The sequence below is a fragment of the Podarcis erhardii genome (assembly GCF_964252035.2).
Source record: "Podarcis erhardii genome assembly, chromosome: 14".
In the NCBI taxonomy this organism is placed as follows: Eukaryota; Metazoa; Chordata; class Lepidosauria; order Squamata; family Lacertidae; genus Podarcis; species Podarcis erhardii.
The window spans coordinates 36,983,139-37,003,256 of record NC_138503.1 but is presented as its reverse complement, the minus strand read 5'-3'; the positions used below and the strand labels follow the sequence as shown (position 1 = coordinate 37,003,256).

At 44.3% G+C, this 20,118-nt stretch overlaps 1 protein-coding gene and 1 long non-coding RNA gene across 4 annotated transcripts in view; one reads left to right on the top strand and one right to left on the bottom strand.

Moving 5' to 3' along the window:
- CAPN15 (calpain 15) overlaps window positions 1–20,118 on the bottom strand; it is a 91,071-nt gene that overhangs the window by 28,540 nt on the left and 42,413 nt on the right. Inside the window, exon 1 of one of the 3 annotated variants that reach the window (XM_081839581.1) lies at window positions 593–751. The exons of the other annotated variants lie outside the window; for them this stretch is intronic. The gene's annotated coding sequence lies outside the window, so the exon portion shown is untranslated. Of the gene's footprint in view, window positions 1–592; window positions 752–20,118 lie in introns of those variants that run through there. 3 annotated transcript variants of the gene reach the window in all.
- On the top strand, window positions 779–19,065 carry LOC309329378. Its single transcript, XR_014151102.1, has 3 exons — window positions 779–931; window positions 12,460–12,611; window positions 18,830–19,065. It is a non-coding gene; the product is annotated as an uncharacterized lncRNA (long non-coding RNA).

Genomic DNA, 20,118 nt, shown 5'->3' with positions numbered 1-20,118 from the left:
TTTCAGCCTTGCTTTGCCTTCAACAAACAACTAAGTCCTGCAGAATTTGTATTCCTCAGGCTTCTCCCCACTTCACAACTGTAATCGGGATTCATATTACCTGGCTATATTTAGAGTCTTTGACCAAGGCTGTTGCCTGTCCTACAACCCTGCTGTTAGTTCTTTTGTCTGGACTGACTTTTTGCTTTCCATGTAATCAGTCAACCACAATTTAACTCGCCAGTGGCAAGTGCTTCTTCCCTTTGGCAAGAAGCAATCCTACCCAAATTAGCAAACTATTGTTAGTAGAATCAGGTAGGTTTCTGATCGTAGTTTAGCGCTACACAACTTGCTGATTCAGACATTGCAGCAAACTATAGTTTATGCTAATGGGAGGAACACAAAAGTGCACTGAAGAGATTGCTAGTAGCTTAGGGGACAAAGCTTCTTCATCCTTACCCATGGCTACTAGGAGCAGAATTATGTAAAAGAATAAATGCCAATTCCTTGACCTACATAATTCACATATTGCACAATCCAGTTTCTTCTGATGCAGACTTCTGATATTTGTTGCTAAGCCCATTTTGCCTTCTCTCCGCTGTGCCCACATTACCTCTCAGCTCGCTAGCTCTGGTCAGCCTGCGATGGATCACTAAGCTCTGCGCAGCCCCCTTGACCATAGCCCTTCATGGTGTGTCTGTTAGTCAGAAGTTACAGGGCCAGCAGCTGAGTTTCTTTTGTGGACTTGTCATTTTGCACAGTAGCTCAGCTAGGCTACCAGGAGGAGGCTACATTGTGATGTCACCAGTCTCCTTGCACTGCATTTAAGCCAACACAGGCTACTCGCTCTTCTTCCTAGTTTTCAGTTTAACTCGGGAGGACACCAATTTGAACTACCTTTAGGGATCCGATCTCACACTTGGAGGCACCAAATCTCATGAAAGAGGTAAAAGTGAAATCTCTCAAAACTAAAGCTCTCTCCTTGTCCTCATGGCATACTAGGGTTGCCAAGTCTCAAGAGTTTTAGTCTCCACAGGGTCACAGGAGCAGAAGGGACAGCAAGTCAGGCAAGAACTTTAGCGACACCATTGGAGTGCCTGGCTGATGAGGCTACTTAGGTGCATGGAAACACGGATCAGGGCCTGACTGAGAGCCAGGAAGGGGTGGAGATGTAAGTTCCCAGACTAAGCTGTTGTGGTCTATGAGAGGGAAGAGGGTGAATGTGAACACACCACACACTTTCAGTCCTCCATACCATGCTTTGGAGAATTTCTAACATGCTGCCTGAACTGAGTAAACAAGTTCAGGAGACTCACATCTCTGACATGCATTTATATGCTTCTTCCAAAGCCCTTTTTCTCTCTGGCATCATCCCAAATCTTGTCACTGAACTACTGTGCAGGAGAAGAACCTAGGAGATCCCTCAGCCCCAAGCTGTGGTTTAATCTCTCGCTCTCGCACATCCAGAAACATTTCCCATCAATTATCCAATATCAAAGAACAGATAACAAGCAGAAAAGGGAGCCCAAATGTAGGGCATGCCTGTAAGACATGAAAAACACTTGGCAAGACCGATCAAGGAGCAAAAGCCACATGCTACAGTGAAGGGTGAAAAACTGCCGAGATACACCTGCTGGCCAGAGTGGAGAGGAAATGTGGGAAAGTTCAACAGAAGAATTTATAGTCATGGAGTATAAAAGACAAATTCAACAGTGCAACTCCAGCAAAGAAAAATCCTTTCAAATGAGCTCAAATAGGGGATGAAATCACAAGGGTGCCCTTTACATCCTGAACCCTTGCTTAAGTGCCTTCCTGACTTTTAGGACAGTAGAGGCTGAGTTATGGAGTGATCACTGGCACAGGGGGGGAAGCATGTTTATGTTCAGAATTGCCCCTCTAAACGGCAGCTGTTTGTGAATGAGATGGAACACGAAGATGGTATCAAAAACAGAGTTCCATATGGTGGTATCAGCCTTTTGCCAAAGATGCAGTATCTTTTTACCGGTTAATTAAAAGCTGTATTTTTCATGCAATTTTCAGTTGACAACCAACATTCAGATTGTTCTTTCACAGCTTTCCGAGGCTAGTTTCTTTAAAGCCTAATGCTGCAGCAAGAGCTCACCAGCTTGGTCTCTCAAGCATAGAATCATAGAGATGGAAAGAACCCTGAGGATCATCTAGTCCAACCCCTGCAATGTAGGAATAAGCAGCTGACCCGTATGGGGATCAAACCTGCAACCCTGGCTTTATCAGCATGACGCTCTAACCAGCTGAGTTATCTCTGATCCAAGTCCATACTTTAAAGCTGTCTCTTGTTACCATTGCCTCACCATCATTTTCACCCATGCTTTCCTATCCAGAAAGGTCTCCTAGCAATTCCTGGGGTGCTCATCATGTCCTTAACTGTTGAGTCTTCACCTCCCCACAAAATGATAAATTTGAATAAGATGTTTGATCTTTGCTTACCTGCCCCAAGCTTTTGGGATGGCAGGGATTGATAAAAAGAGTGTTTATCATCCACACAGTGCATTTAAAGTGTTCAAAGTGCTTCACATTTGCTATCTCACTCTTCCTTACAACAAACTGTAGAGAACATGCTTGCCATGCAAAGGGGCCACTGATTCAGTCCCTGACATCTCCGGATAACATTGGGAAAGATCCCTCTGTGAGGCCATGGAAAACTGCTGCCAGCCAATAGGCCTGGGCGATATATCAATATATTGCCCAGGACTGGTATGAGGGGCAGACCACAATGGTGGTTTCACTCAGCAGTATATAGCTACTGAAACTGCCACCGCTCCTGAGTCCCTCCAGCACCCAGCACAGCAACGGAGAAACAAGTTGCAGCCAGCAGCTGGATGCAGAGCAACTCAGAGCCACAGCAATATACAGTGGTACCTCTGGTTACGTACTTAATTCGTTCCGGGGGTCCGTTCTTAACCTGAAACTGTTCTTAACCTGAAGCACCACTTTCGCTAATGGGGCCTCCCGCTGCCGCCGCACGATTTCTATTCTCATCCTGAAGCAAAGTTCTTAACCCGAGGTACTATTTCTGGGTTAGCGGAGTCTGTAACCTGAAGCATATGTAACCTGAAGCGTATGTAACCCGAGGTATCACTGTACCGCTGAGTGTAACCACCATTGCAGTCTGCCCCTCAGGCCAGCATAGAGTGAGAATCAAGCAGCACTGGCCAGGGCAGGCACAGTTTGTTCCTTCCTCCTCTTATTTCAACTGCTTGGCTGAGGAGAGTGTGGCTGCCCTCGCCTCAGCCAAGCAGTTTTACAGAGCCTCCAACTCTCTGCTTGCCATGGCACGCGAGCAGGAGAAGGATCTGGGCTCCCACAGCTGGGGAGCAGGAGGCTTTGTTAGGTATCCCAACAGTCTGACTTGGTATAAGACAGCTTCCTATGTATCAACATCCTCATTTTGCAGCTGGGAGTGTGCAAGAGAACAGCACCTTGCCTAAGGCCTTCTAGTGAGTCTGTGATCACTAAGCTCTGCACAACCCCCTGACCATATGGAGGGGGTGATGACAGAGGCTAGATCTGAACCATGGCCTTCCAGGTTCACTGCTCATACCTGCACCCACCATGCTCGAGGAGTTCTCAGCAATAAACTGAATGAATAAGTATATAAAGAAATCTGCAATGGTGCATGGTCTGCTATGCATGCGCAGTGAAGCTTCTGCTTCTCCGCAACCCTCACTGGCATCTGGCAGGGTCCAAAGTGGTCTTCAGCACATGCGCAATACACGGCTGTGATCTTTGCTGGGAGACTGCCCAGCATCATGCTGTCAGCAGCCTGCTGGGCCATCCTAACCAGAACATCTGCTGTTGTTTATACCATCAAAATTAGTGGACTGCCTACTGGTACCTGTTCATCTTTAGATCAAGTTTAGGAGGGAACAAATCCCGGGCAAAAAGTGCAGGAAGTAAACAGTTTGCAAGCAGGGACCTAAAGGACAAGGTTTTGTCTCCCACAGCATTCACATAACATGACAAGGTTTCTGGATCGCAGCACCCCAGTGCTTTAGTGATGACAGAAAATCGGTGAGCTATGCTGAAAAGAGTGGGCAAGTGGTAGCCTATGCCATTAACAAACACTGTCATTTTAGAGATCACAGCATGAAAGGTGAGTTCTGAAGAGGAGCTTGATTACTGTTGCCCTGGTGCAAAGTAAAAACTGGCGAAAGACCAAACAACTGAGCAGATTCACAAAATACTTCACAAAATGTCTACTTTTAAGCAAAGACAAAGTGATTCAGAGCCAAGGATCACAGCTTTGCAGAGTTGCTATTGAAGTCTTTGCAGCATTTCAGCAAGTGCCCACCTTGGCTGATTTGCTGCCAAATTGCTGCACAAAGTGAGTCACCCTGGCTGCAGTCTGGGGTGGGCAGAGAATGAGATGGGGAGAAGCACTGCTGGAAATGCGATTCCAAGTCACAGATGCATCCTGCATCAGTGGGAAAAGCCATTGCTCAGAAGTAAAGCTCCTGCTTTGCATTCAGAAGGTCCGTGGTTCTATTCCTGGCATCTCCAATGAAAATGATCTTGGGTATCTGGGCTGGGAAAGGCCTAAGACCTGACAGAGAGCTGGCAGCCAGAAGAGCCTCATAAATTTCATAGTAACAAGGTCCCATGTTCAACTCAGCTCTCATTTTAGGTGGAAATTTTGCTTCTATTCTCAGTTCCCTCACTACAGCTATATGGAGAGCTTCAGCCTCTGCTGGCCCTAAAGTTGACAGATCTATACATTCCTGGCAGCTTCTGACACCAGCAGAAGCAGAATAAAATAGCAAAAATGCCAAATTATGCCAAATAAGAAATTGTGCTTATTTGGTAAATTAGCGTAATATATCAAAGTAAAAAAATTTAAATTTTCTGGGTGCATAAGGTGAGCAAGGCATAGAAAAAGATGGGATGGGGAGAATTCACACATAATGCACAAATAGAACATGAAGAAAGCAAACCTAAGGGATTCCCTAGCATTAACCTCATTCCTTGCTTCAATGACAATCAAAATACTGTCCATAATTTAAGAGCATTTTTTTTAATCTGCTCAATTCTAGAGACAGAAATTCACAGCCCCTGTCTGCCTTTGAGGTGAGGCACATTAAAAAAAAGAAAGGCACATACAGTAACTGAGGGAATAGAACAGCATCAGATGATCTTCAATAACAGAATCCTGCTGGGCGCAGCTACCCTACAGGCCATCACAAAGCTTTATCACACCCAAGGCAGAGGAAATGCTAATTAACTTCTCACTTTTTACTTGATTCCGTATGGGCTTAACTTTAAAAGGAGGGCCACCCACCTGCTTCCATTTGCCGATTATCTATCTCTGTCTGGCACGCCAGCTCTAGACAAGTATAAGCTCTCACAAGCTCACAGATTCAGAACAAGCAAGGTTTTTAAACAGTGGTTTAAGAACCTGGTTGTGCCAGCCCTGGTAACCAGTTTCCTTGTTAATGCTATCGGAAACTGTGGTCAATTAATCCAGGAAGTATTGAATTGCCTTGCTCTGAGAAGGGAGGGGGAAGGGGCGGTGTGAAGACACAGCATGTGGGCACAAGGCTCGTGCCTATTTTGTCTAAGCTGAGAAATGTATGGCCAAACCAGTTTGGGGAAGTCCTCCACTTCTGGGCAGAGGAGCAGAATAGGCTCTTAACAATACAGCAGATTATGAGGTACTTCTTAGATCAGAGTTGCTTGTTACTCCAGGCAAGAGGCAGTCTCTACAGCTTTATTTGTACTGAGAGACTCCCTTTGCCTCTGCCTTGCTCTTTCCCATACTGGGCAGGAGGCAGGCTGGCAACTATTTGAATGGTACACAGAAGACACCCCCCCCCACTAGAGCATGTGTGTCACCAGGCATAGATAAAAAGCCTTATTGCATAGGACTTGAGCTGCTTAGGTTTTAATAGAAACAACAGGGCAATACCATTATAAGAACCAATGAAAAGGTTGCAATGAACTTCACAAGCTTTCATATTCTTTAAAACTATTCAGTTGGGCTGGATAGTAAGCAAAAGCAAGTTAAAACCTCAAGCATTGCCTAACCTAGCTAATGCAATAGCTCCATCATTCCATTTAAAGATTATTACAAACTACGTTTTCAGATAGCCCACAAGATATTTTACTTTCTCCCCCCATGCTTTTTGTTTCCAGCATAACATCCATCCTGATGAATTCTGTGGAACTTGAAAGTTTTCTCACATTTGCTCCATGCAGATATTAATCTAGAGTCACTTTTGGATTATTATTATTATTATTTTAATGGGACAGGGCTACTTGCAAAATGTTATTTTATAGTTCAGTTTTCATTATGGCTACCTGCAAGGGTTATTTTATCGGCAGTAGAAACACAGTCCAAAAAAATACAAATCATTGCAACCCTTTAAAAATGCCATCAACTGAATGTATCTCAAAACTTTTTGAGTGCATTATTCGCACTGCCTAGGGAGGCTCTGGCATTGCATTTCTCAAACAGCTGTCCTTTGATGCAGCACAGCAAATCTCTTCTTGAAACAGAAGAGATTCAAGAGTGATTTTGTGATATGGCGCCCAAGTCTGCTGTTCAAAAAAGTGAAAGTTCAGATTCCACAATAGCTGCTTAGATCCTGGCCTTAGATAGTGGCTTCTTCTCTTTGCTACAGCACAGCAAACAAAAATGCCCAATCTAATGCCACAGTACACAATAAGATTCGGTCCCTTGTTATATCCTACACCATTTGTCAGAGGACACCACCAAAACCAGAGCACCATCAGTCTTCCAAGGACAAGCATGAATTGTGTGTCAGGGGAGAGAATAACTGAAACAGCTGTCTGGTTTTCTAGACTCTGGAAAAGCTCAGATGGGAGTTGACTATTTGGAGTGTTCTCCATTAACCTCACAGTCTCCCCTTCCCCACCTCCTCCCTTTCCCCCTCCTGCTCCTGAAAGTATCTTAGGGCAAATGCAAGCACATGCAAAATTAGCTGCTTCAACAGCAGGAGTGCAGAGTGCAGCCCGTTGCCATGCTTAAAACCAGCTGACAGCCTCTGCCTTGCCTGTGGGAGGGAGGTGGGATGAAGGGACATGCAGCTGTTACAGACACTGCAGAAATGAAAGATCATTCCTCCACCCACCAGGCAGTGGGAAAGTTATTCTCTATGGCAAATGGCTAAATCTGACGGCAATTGCATCCCTCTCTAGGGGGAAAAATTGCTAAGGCTAGTTTAGCGCTAGCTGTAACAGGCAACTTGCAAAGGAGTGGGCCACTATTTCTCAGCAGGCAAGAAGGAAACCAAACCTATTTTAATGATTCTCTCCTTTCAGTTACTTCACAGAGCTATTTAGTAAATGTCTGCACTCCAAAGGGACAATTTGGAAGATCAAGCCACAGTTGGCACTGGGATCTGAGACGAGAGAGAAGGCGAGAGAGAAGGCAAATGAGGTTGTTCCTAGGAAGCATTTACTGTCCAAGGATCAACACGTAGGAAACCAGATCCTGCCATTCAAAGGTTTCAGGCCCACAGTGTATAACTATACGGGGATTTTAAAACTGTCTACCCCATTTTTCTAGCATACAGGGTCCTCACCTAACTTCATAAGGCAGGCAAATTTGAGCAGAAGGCAAGTCCTTATGGGAGATCCATGTAGCATGTATAGCCTTTAAAGAGGTGAGCAGGGAACAATGTGCAACGCCCTGAAACATGCAGTATCCTCTCTCCAGTTATTGCATTATATACTTACACTGAACATGAAATAGCATGTGAATAATCTCGAATATAAAGGCAGAGAAGAGGGCTCATATATTCCTTACCTAACTGAATTTTGATATTTTTTTAATAAAAAAAATAAAGTACACTGCATGTTTGTTAAATCATATTATCACTTTGGTCCTAAGATTGTCAAAAGCTCATATTTAAGATCCCAGACTCACATGTATAAAGACATTAGGCCAAGATAAGAAACCTGTGGCCCTTCAAATAACAATTCCCATCATCTGTGACCACTGGCCATGCTGGCTGGGGCTGATGGCAGCTGTAGTCTGCAATATCTGAGAGACTACAGGCTCCCCATTCCTCCCCTGGATTCATATTTCAGATACCGTCAGATTCATATTTTAGACTTCAGACTCAGATTATATTCCTGAACCTTAGAACTAAAAAGCTGTGAAAGCTAAACAAGAACAAAGTATGGCTTGATATGGCTTGACCTTGCACACTGGGAAGCTTCAGTGCAACAACAAAGGTTGTTTAGGTTAAGGACTCTGGCACCTGCTGATAAGAAAACTGAAGTACAGGACTTGGATACTAATGAGAAGGATGGCCTTGACAAAGAGTCCCATGAATGGCACCTGCATTAATAATAAGGGAGAGAAGGTCCTAATTTGACAGTGCCACATATGAAGAACCAACAACAATGCTACGAGCCTGGTGCAACTCACCTCGTGTTCTAAGAATGACAAGAAGGTGGCACAGGTGACTAGAAGTCCAAAAAAGATGTACCCATAAAGAACCTACCAACAAAATAACGGAGCCAGATGCTGGACATGTCAGAGCAGCCTCAAAGGAACAAGGTTAAACATCCCCAAAGCAAAATATGAAAGTAAACAGGGCATATGGAAATCTCACCACTGTTTAGTGAATGGTCGGTCTCGCCCACCAGAGTATTATGCTTAGAGAACTCCAATTCAATTACCCCTTTAAGTGTTGTAAGTGTTTAAGTGTTAAGTTCTAAGTTCAGGCTTTTAGTTTCTGATGCCAAGGACTTTTTCTTAAAGGACATATTACTACGCTTGTTTACCTCATATACAGCGGTACCTCAGGTTACAGACGCTTCAGGTTACAGACTCCGCTAACCCAGAAATAGTACCTCGGGTTAAGAACTTTGCTTCAGGATGAGAACAGAAATTGCATGGTGGCAGCGTGGTGGCAGTGGGAGGCCCCATTAGCTAAAGTGGTACCTCAGGGTAAGAACAGTTTCAGGTTAAGAATGGACCTCCGGAATAAATTAAGTTCTTAACCCGAGGTACCACTGTATTTAATAATTTAACTGCCAGATTTAACCTCCCAGAGAAGCTTCACGATGCTTTAACCTTGGTTTAAAACAAAAGAAAAAACAAGCAATGTGCAGAGAAGTGGATTTAGCATCTTGAGTCTTCGGCATTTAGAATCAAGAGGAATACAGGGAGGCGCTGAGGGGAAGTCAGGTCATTTAACCACCAACTATGTCAGCAACACAACTAGTTACTTTGCTCACTGCTTCTGTAGTGCAAACTTTCTTAACAGCATGTCTTTTGTTTTAGCTCAAGTTTCTTTTACATTTCATCTCACTGCTACCAAATCATTCAAAGAAGTAATGCAAAGCAATTAATCCCATACTAGTTGCAGATCTGTACCATTTGTCATTACAAGTATGCGTTCCTGTAGCCACCATGCAAACTATTGCCTTTTCTATGCCTTTTAAAATGTGATTTGTTAGACTGAGTCTGGCGTGCTGTTTTTGTCCCTCTTTGGACCTGGCTTTGATACCCTCTGGGGCATTTCAGACCCAAATGAAGTCCAGAGTCTGCAAATTATAATTAGGGTGATCACAATTTCCGCACTTTGAATCAAGACAAAACAATTTATGTGCTGCTAGCTAATATGAATGTGAACCAGGCTTCTAACACTGCCCACTGTAAACACACACACACACACTTGCATCTAAATATTTTTGGAAAATTCTGAAAAAAGGCTGAAGGCCAGTTGTAAGAGCACTTTAATTTCTCGTGCTAATTTTAGACGCTTATACCAACAAAGTATCTAACTGAACAGTTTCTATTTCTCCAAAGTGTTTTTTTCTCCTTTTTTTATTAAGCTATGCAATACATATTGCTAAAGAACACCTCTTCCCTATCTCCTTGCCAAGCTTCTTGTGGTTCTTTTCTCTCTGCCTTTGTACGGTAGAGGCAGCAGCAATGGCAAAGGGTAATATCTCCTGCGTCCAGCAAGATCTCATTGGCTCTTCTTGATGAGATAAGAGGACAATGTTGGCCAAAACAGATTTCACTGCTGATCCCAAAATTTGCACATTTTCAATGACTGACTGAGCTTCTCCAGGGCCAACCTCTTCTGATACCAGGGGGGGAGTCTCTTGAGAAAGAGTCATGGCTCAGTGGTACAACATCTGCCATATCCGCAGAAGGTCCGAACTTCAATCTCCCGCATCTCCAGGAAGGGCTGAGAAAAACCCCTGGGTCAGAAACTCTGGAGAGCTGCTGCCATTTTGTGTAGACAGCACTGAGCTAGATGGACCAATGCTCTGACTCAGTATATGGTAGCTTCCTAGATTCATATCCTGTGTTCCTAGCATGAACACAGAGGCATCAGAGACCTTCACACCCTTCAGAACAGCTCCAGGTGGAAGAGCAGAAGTCTGAAATCCATAATTCACAAAGAATGCTTTAAATTTGCTCCCCCACTCCCCCCCCAACTCCTCTGATAGCTCATTTTTCCACAGGCAGTGAAGTTTCCTAGCCTCCTAAGCAGCCTCTCCTCTTATTTATTTATTTTTTAAGCAACCCTGACATATGGTTTATTAGTGCAATTAAGGGAAGAGAGTTCTCAAAGAGCAGAACACTGAACTGCTTCAGTGCTTCCATGTGTTCAATGGGCTAGAATCAACCTCCAAGCATATTTTAGCACTGCGGACAGTGGCTTTGAGCCAAGGGGCTTTGATTTGCAAATGTCCCACTAGAAGTTTTGGATATATTCCAACCCTCCCTATGAAAACTCAAGCCACAATAAGCTAGCCAGCTTCTTGCAGCACCCAAAGTTTGAAAGCAATAGTAGCACAATACTTTTATGCCAACCAAATAAAGCAGAAAGCAAGCTGTAACTTCTCCCAAGCCCTTCCCCTGCACAGAATCAGACCATTGATCCATTTAGCTCTCTACTGTCCACACTGACTGACAAGCTGTTTGGGACCAGGGTCTTTCCTAGACATAGAAACAGTTAAGAGTGGCAGCTTGAAAGCTCATTGGAGCTTCTATACAGACACAAAGTAGAGCCATTCCAAATCTCAGCATCTGTGTAGTGAAAATCCAACCTGTTTTGCAGCAAAAGCTAGTGTGGAAAACCAGTTCAATTTAAGACAGGCAGTACAAATAAGGACTTGAGCAATGTGTCACTCTAGGTTTTCCAGTTTCAGACCAAATGCAATTACACATCAGGAACTCCTATATTTCTGATTAATATGGCAAAAAGCAGCTAATTATCTTTGCTCTGCCCCACTTCAACACCTAGGGGCAATTAGTCATTAAGGGAGAGATAGGATAGCCTGAGATAAACAGCAGATGGAGAAAAGCAATCAATGGCTCTATGGTCCTCTTTGCTTGCATCTGGGATAACACAGAATCCTCAGCTTTCAGAGCCTGACTTACATGTGGCTACTTTCCACATGGTGAGTATAACATATAAACCAGGCTCAAATGTGCATATGAAGAAGGCTTCTGGGAAAAGAGTCTAGAATTCTGGGTGTGATGGAGCTAGTTCAGGCAAGACCTTTCCCAAGTTGAAGCACCCACAAAACAGGCAGCCGGTACAGATGTCTGGTTCCCTGAAGAATCTAGTTATCCATTTGCCAAACCTAGAGCGGTAAGCCCTGGCTTGTAAAGGATGAAGGGTTTTTTTTGCCAGTGACTGGCTGCCTAGATTGTTATTCAGCTGGGGTCCACACTGCAATCTGTAGCACTAGTAAATAAAGTCAAGAGGAAGAGCAGAGGGGGAAATGGGTCAGCAGAGCTGTCTGCTTGGATCACTCACACCTCCGCTACATACATCTCAAGAGTACAGCCAACCGCTGCACTTCAGCCTCCAAAGCTCAGCACGCACTTGTCTCTCACTTTGGAAGCTGCCTTGCCTCTGCCATGGCAAAGAGGCTGGGCATATTCATGTCTGGGTAGTGTCATGACCAGGGCACACAGAGGAGGAGGAATCAGCAGGCCAGCAGCAGAAGCCACGGTGGTGCTGAACCCAGACTCTGGCTCCAACACCAGCCTGAGCCAGTGTCTGTCAGCCAGGAGCTACTTGAACCAGAGGCCCCTGAACTAAGATCACTCTCCCCCCACCCCCGGCCCATTCCAAGCCAGCACTAGGATCATCAATTTATGATCTACAGGCATCAATATCATGACAGAGTGAAAGATGTATGTGGCAGATAGGCCCACCCACCCAAGATCACACAATTTTGCCAGTGGCTTTTAAAATGCAGAGTAACTACAACCATCACAACCCTCTGATTTTCCCACCTATAATGAGAAATGTCCATTCAAATCCACATTACAAATAGTTGTGAATGAAGGGGGATGAGTTAAAGGAATATATCATTTTATTATTTATTACATTTATATCCTGCCTTTCTTCTAAAGAGCTTAACCCCACTCTAGTCTGACACTCTAACCACTATATTGCATTGTCTGTCTTTTACTTCATGTTAACCATCCTGACTGAGGAAGAGATATGCATATTGGATCAAGGGAGTAATCTATTTAAAATACTCTCAAATACACAACATGTGAACAGAAAGTTGCAACACCATTTCCACCCACCGTGCTACTTCTGTTCAGATTTGTGAACACCCATCATGAACTGTTGTCCTAATAGGTAAGTGATAGGCTTACAGACTTTGATTGACTCTGGAGCAAATCAACAGCCAGGATGTTCCAGGAAAGTCCTGCAAGAGGGGCCTTTTTAGACTAGTGGGCACATCTTGAATTTTGAGAGTGTGCTAGGGGCACCAGTCACAAGATGGCTGCCATGGAAGGGGCATAGCATAACACAAAATTATTGTCCTGGGAAGTGTAGGAGAACACAAAATTTAAGAGAGGCAACCACCCCTGATAATCTTACCATGGGAAGTCACCTAGGTCCTGCTGGTCATGGTTGTGAAGATGAGACACCACATCCCTCTCCTATACACAAACACACAGGGAGAGGCTGTGGCTGTCTAATAACAGAGTATTCCTTAGTACTAGGAAAAACCCAATGATTTCAAAGAAATTGTTTAGAAGATAACTGCATATTTTGTCCCATAACATTCTTTTAAAGAGGGGTGAAGAATTACTTTTAAAAAGAAAGAAAGAAAATGAAGAAAATGCTCAGAGTCTAGGGCACCTGGATGGCAACCCGTGCCCTACGAGGAAAGGACAATTTTATCCAGAGTGGCACTCTTTATTGCTCTCTTCATGGGGTTTTCTTCTCTCCAGTTTGAACACTATGTAAGACAAAATTATTTTGTTTACCTTCCTCCTGCCTACCTTCATTTCTTAGAGAGGCTTATGTACAGCCTCTGAGTAGCAGCTTATGCCCTCCCCAGTGCCAGCAAAATGTCCCTTTGCAGCAGCTCCAGGAATAGCACCGTTATCAGATACTTTAAGAGCCAGCACAGGAATGTAAAAAAACACTGCCTAGGTTAAGGGATGCTCAAACTGCGAGCTGAGCAAGGAGAAAAGGAAATTCAGCTCAGAATTGCAAATGCTGCTCTGGCCAAGCTGTGTGGACAGCTTGAGGTGCCCAAACAATGGGCAGGTGAGTCAATTCCCCCCACTGCTCACAAATCTCCAAAAGGTTCTCCCCCAAAATAATGCAGCATTATAGACACAAACCACCCACCTGCTGCCCATTATCCAGACAGCTGGCATTCTACACTGAGAAGTATGATGATTCTGGCAATAGGTGAACCCCTTGATAACAGACAAGTAGACTCCCTTTCTTATCAACTCCCTTCACACTTTATATGCCCTTCCTCAGACAGCTGCATCTCCAGCCATCAGCTGGGAGAACTGTTCTGCAGCTGTTTATGAATTCTCCAACAAATGTGCTTTGGAGAACGCCTAGACCACTCACAACTTTCTCTGATTCTTCCCCCACTCCAGCCATTAAGCACATAATTAACCTTTCCCCATGTGCAGAACACAGACAAGGTCAGCAATACAGTAGTGGTAAGGATTAAATGCAGGCTACAACTCTGGATGCAGGCACAGCCTCTTGCAAACAAATCTTTTGTAATCTTGGCACAAGCCAGTACATGTGCTTGGAACGGGGGGGGGGGGGGGAGACCAAGTGATGAGATGCTGTAGGCCTACAGGTCACAGATGGAGAGCCAACAAAAGACTTAAAGCTCTGCTAGACAGATGGGTGCTGTCATCTACTGTGACCTTGCTACCCTACCATGGAAAGTGCCAGCCTATGGGTGAACACAGCATACAGGGAAGCAGGAAGGACAAGCATCACAATATCTAGGAACTTAAAAGCCCCCCCTACCCCAAGGTACCTTAGTCTATGCTGCTACTTTAAAATAGGCTATCCTATAGCTGAGCCATTCCTGACTTGATATTTGCCCATCCACACTTTCAAAACTTCAGCATAAACAAAATCCATAAATCCTTAAGAACAGCCTTCTCCTACATGAAGCTATCTATCAATTAAAACCTTAATTTGAGGTCCTTCTCCAGGTACCTCCCTCATGAGGTGGAACGAGTTGCAGGAGCAGCAGAGAGGGCTTTTTCTGCTATGGCACCCCAGTTGTGGAATTCCCTCCCTAGGAAATTTCTCCTAGTACTGACATTGCCATCATTCAGACACCAGGATAGGTCCATCCAGTTTGCCCATGTTTTTAATAGCATTTGCAATTCCTGGTCGCTGGTGCTTCTCATTTGCATTTTTATTGCCTGTTTTAATTAATTCTATTTTATTTGTTTTTATTGCTCTTATAAGCCACCTTGAGGGCTTGTTAAAGCTGAAGAGTGGGAAAGAAATCCCTTCAATAACAGAATGAATAAACAGGCGGTTCTTTTTATATTTGGAAAGGCTTCCCTAATGTTTAACTTAAAATCTACAGGTCTACAATTTAAATCCAGCGTTGCTATTCTAGTAGATATGGGTAAATAATGGCTCTCTCACGTCTTACCTTTTAAAAACAAAATGTGAAAATCAACACGTTTCCCTTCTGTATTTTTGTGTGTGCTAAAAGTAGTATACTTTGCTTGGTATGGGTGACTTTTAGACTGTGCTACTATCTTTGTTTCGAATCCCCATGATGGGGTGAGCTCCCATTGCTCAGTCCCAGCTCCTGCCAACCTTGCAGTTCGAAAGCATGTCAAAGAGCAAGTAGATAAACAGGTACCACTCTGGCGGGAAGGTAAACGGTGTTTCTGTGCGTTGCTCTGGTTCGCCAGAAGCGGCTTAGTCATGCTGGCCACATGACCCGCAAGCTGTACGCCGGCTCCCTCGGCCAGTAAAGCGAGATGAGCGCTGCAACCCCAGAGTCGACCACGACTGGACCTAATGGTCAGGGGTCCCTTTACCTTTACTATCTTTGTACCTCTCATTTGCTTCAAAGCTTCCAATATCCCTATTCAATGCTGGTGCCCCCAAATGTGAAGGTGGTGGGAGCTTTACTCCAAATGAGATCTTACCAGCACCTTACCACTGCAGTCCAAGAAACATTATTAATGCAATCTTTTAAAATACAGATATTACCTCTGGCAAGGTATCATGTCATTGATTTACAGTCTTTCAAGCCTGCTCTTCTCACTACTACAGCCCTAAAGTCCATCTGAACAGAACTATGCCTAAGAATGTCAGCAATACAAAATTTTACATTTGTACTCATATTTATTTTATTACTATCCAATAAATCAATAGCAGTGGAGCAGGTTTCTGCAGTTTTTGATAATCTGCTCAAGTACAGTAATATATACTACACTACATCTAGCTGCCAGAGCTAAACAGAGGGGGTCCTTAGTATTTGTGTGTGTGAAAGAAAATGCTCTGCTTGTGCAGCGATTCCCAAATGCATTCCCAGAAACTCAAGTTTCAGGGTTGAGGGAATCATTTTGTTTCCCCCATGAAAAGGAGTCCTTGCCTCTTGACAGTCCCAAGGCAAACAGATTTCAAGGCAAGGCAGACATTTGGCTACACAAGAAATGCACCCACTCCCATGAGAAGTAAACCATGACTTCAGTATCAAAAATTATGGCCACACAATGAAAATTAAGGCTAAACTATGCAAATTCTGTGCTAGTTCTTTTGCCCGCATTTTTATAAAGCCGAAGAGAGTATATAAATTATGGAGAGCTTGTTATTAAAGTAAAATTGGGCCCTTGGGTATGAAGAGCAGTAAAATGAAGATTATACAAGACAGATTTGATTCACTGTTCCAAGAAGCTCTATATACAGGCCTGTATGTTTCACATGTACTTCACCAGCATACAGATGTGCTTATACTAAACTCATGATTGGTGTTGATTTTTTTTAATCGTTACCAGGTATGGTGAAGTGGCAGCAGCAGCAGCATAGGAAGCTGCCACATAGGCAAGTCAGATCACTGGTCCCTCTAGCTTAGTACAGTCTATACCAACTGACAGTGACTCTCTAGTGTCTCAGACAAGAGTCTTTCCCAGCTCTACATGAAGATGCCAGGGACTGAACCTGGGATCTTCTGCATTTGCTCTACCAATGAGTTACAGCCCTTCCCCCAGGAGAGGAAAATAGCAACAGGAGCTATGTGGGAGGGTGGAACAACTTCCACCCACACAAAACTTCCTCTCCTCCCACACCCAGCCCCCCCCCCCAATCTGTTCCAGAAGTTTGCATAACCATCAGAGGAATTTTTTTTTGGGGGGGGAGGCACAAAGAAAAGTGAGAGGGGCAAAGTTATGTTGAGCAAGTGGAAGTGTTTCAGGTCAGGAAATGAATTGTGGGTTGCAACCAAAAAGTTCCTCACTCTGAAGATGGGGCCTTTGACAAGTACAGTGGTACCTCGGGTTAAGTACTTAATTCGTTCCAGAGGTCCATACTTAACCTGAAACTGTTCTTAACCTGAAGCACCACTTTAGCTAATGGGGTCTCCTGCTGCCACCGCGCCGCCAGAGCACGATTTCTGTTCTCATCCTGAAGCAATGTTCTTAACCTGAAGCACTATTTCTGGGTTAGTGGAGTCTGTAACCTGAAGTGTATGTAACCTGAAGCGTATGTAACCCGAGGTACCACTGTAAACCCTGCATGTTTCACAAATATCACCATAACCACTAAGCATGTGTTTATATATTTGCTTTTAATATTTGTTATCTTTATTAGAAAAGGCTGGGTGTGTCTGGGTTCCTTGTCAGCAGTCAGATTATGCCTCGTTTTGCATACAGGGAGACCAGTAATGGCTAAACCACCACCCCTTTCACTCAATTTGGAACCAGCTCAGAATTATTTATGAGCTTTTTCAGATGACTCTTTTGAAAAAGGCCACCTTTCTCTGAGAGTTCTCTCGCAGCTCATAACGTTTGCTGCACATTATTGTATTGTCTTATCATTTTCAACCACCCGTCAAAATGACATCAATTCTTTTTGTCAACGTCTTGGGGACTAATCGCAGCTCAGGCAGACCTGTGCAAACAACCCACTTTCAATTTCTGCGCAATTTGCTTAGCTGTTAAATGAAAGATTCTCTCACACTGAACACACTTTTGCACATGCACCTCCTACAAACCAGCCTGCTCAGACCGAAAGCTGACTGGGCATTTGAAGCATCACATTTTGACATTCAGAGCTAGAGAAAAGCTTCTTGGGGGGGGGGAGAGACTTTGATCTGTAGTGCCTCTAAACATTACAAGCTGTGTACATGACCATTCTGAACCAGATATTCATGGACTTTGCCAACATTATTGTCAAGGGAAACATGGAAAACTATCTCCTTTGACCATAGTTCCACTTAGTGCCAAGGCAGCTCCCTTAAGCCTTATAACAATCAAGTCTTATATGTTCCAGGGCTGCTTTATACCCCTTCATGTCAAAAACATTATTTGCTTCAAATCAATGTACTTTCAGTCCTGACTATCCCTACAGACAAATACAAAAACCAGTTATTAGTGGTGGGGGGGGGGGGAGCTCCACAAGTCCAACAGAAATTCCCAATCAATGCACAGTGACAAGTTGCATTGCCTATTTTGTTAGCCACAGGTTATGACTGTTTTGCGAGCAGATGTTGTGTTTGTTTGTACTGAATTATTGCACCTTGCACAATCTGGTGGCAACTAATAAGGAGGTTTAGCTAGTGGGAGCTACAGGGGTCTCAGCATGGCCAGACAGCCGCAGTACTGCAGCTGAGAAGCTGTACCATACATCAATACAGAAGAGCAGCTGCTTCTCTGCTTGGGATCAGGCAGGTGTTTGGGATCCAGGTAAACTGTCAGCTTGTTCTCTGCTCTACAAAGACTTCAATAGGGCCCTAAGCGTGGATGCAGAGGCTATCTGGATGTGTGTTATGTTCACTTGGAACACTAAAGGCCTGTGATGCAAATAAAAGAGGCTTATTTTTCCAGAGTAGTTAATAAGGACTTCTCTTTAGTTGCTTGATCCAGTGCCAGCTAAATGAGAAGCATTTATTTTGCTGGCAGAGGGACTGCAGCATACAAGTCAGGCACTGAAGCTGGCCTAGTTCTACCAGCTACACGAGTTACATATGGCTGTGTATAGAAAACACAGATGGGATATTGCCAATATTTTTAAAAGGGGGGTTAGCTCCTCTGGGGCACCTCTCCATAAGGCGATTTTATACTTGAAAGCCAGGGAGCGGGAATTGTAGGGTCTACGTAAAGGAGGAAAAGATGGGAAAATCCCAGACACCCACGGCCAAGAAACATGATGCTGCCCCCCCCCCTACTCACCCAGCCAAATGGGCTGCTGGCGCCTAGGGATGCAAAATACATTTTCTAGCCCACCGGAAACTGATGGAAATTGAATATAAAAATCTAAAGAGGCTAACAGTAAGCAGCATTATAGTGTCATCATTGCCTGCATTTTTCACTTCCTTCTCTTATTCCCTTCAGAGAGCATGAGGATTCAGAAAGCTTTTGCGAATGAGGAGCTCTCTAATTTGTCTCCACTAACCCCCAGGCCACATTGCATGGAAAGCGCGCCCTCAGGCAAGACTGAAGACGATCTCCATGGAGCCCATCAACCTCTCACTAAAAGAAGACAGGAAGAGCATCGCTGCCTGTGGGTTTGGCTTGACAACAACTTGCTTTCTCTGTTCATCAGGAGCATATGAATTAGCACCAGGGAAGGGGGCATGAGGCTACTTGCCCATTAAAATCTAACTGAAGTTAATCAGAATTCAGATGGTGTCAAGCATCCAATGTAAGAAGGGATGGCTACTATCCCTTATTCTAAAAAAGAGTTTGCTTACACAAAGTAAAGGGAAGACATGCCCTCAAAGTACATAGCAGACACACACTAAGAAAGTACTAGGGGAAGGACACCAGGGGATCAAAACATTTTTGTAATCTGGCCAGTCAAATAATCACGAAGCATTTCTAAATCATCACATGGAAGACCCCCCTTCCCTCCTCATTTTGCAGCAACAATCCCCCATTGCTGCTTTCGCTTCCCCATCTCTATCAATCCACTTCTGTGGCCTCCCAAATTGTAGCCACTTTCTTTCTTCCTTACCTTCTCACTCTATAGTCTTAGCAGAGAGATGCTGAGCACCTGAGCCTGTCACAACCTCCCCACTTCCCAGAGCCTTTCATTGCTAGGCCGTGCCCAGCATACTAGCCACTGCTGCCTAACGCCCCACTCTGATTAGCCCAAGCAGGAAGGGATGGGAGAATGCTGACAGAGGGCAGCTCACATGCTGAGAGCACTTCTTGGCACATATGGGTTGGGTGGGAACAGATTGTAGTGACCAATCATGCTTACTAGAAGGAAAGGAACTCTTGCTACAACAACTGGTATTTGGAAGCATACTGTGTCAAACAACGTAGGCAGAACAAAGCTATTAGAGTTAGTAGCCACTGTTACCCTTATCCTACATGAATTTAGGTAATCCTCTTTTAAAGCCCTCCCAAGTTGGGGGCCATCGCTGCCTCTTTTGGTAGCAAAGGGAATGCACTGTGTGAAAAAGTACTTCCTTTTGACTATGCTCACAAGTTCAGCTCCCCCAATCCTCCACGTGTGTTAAGTCTGTGAACCAGCCCCCAGGTGCTACATACAGGATCAGATACCCTGCAGTAACTGTTTCCTGAAGTTGGAGTTGGGGAGAATCAGACATCCTTGGCAAGAGTAAAAACCTGGAGCCCTCCTCATCCTCCCTGGACATGGCAGGTGCAAGGAACCT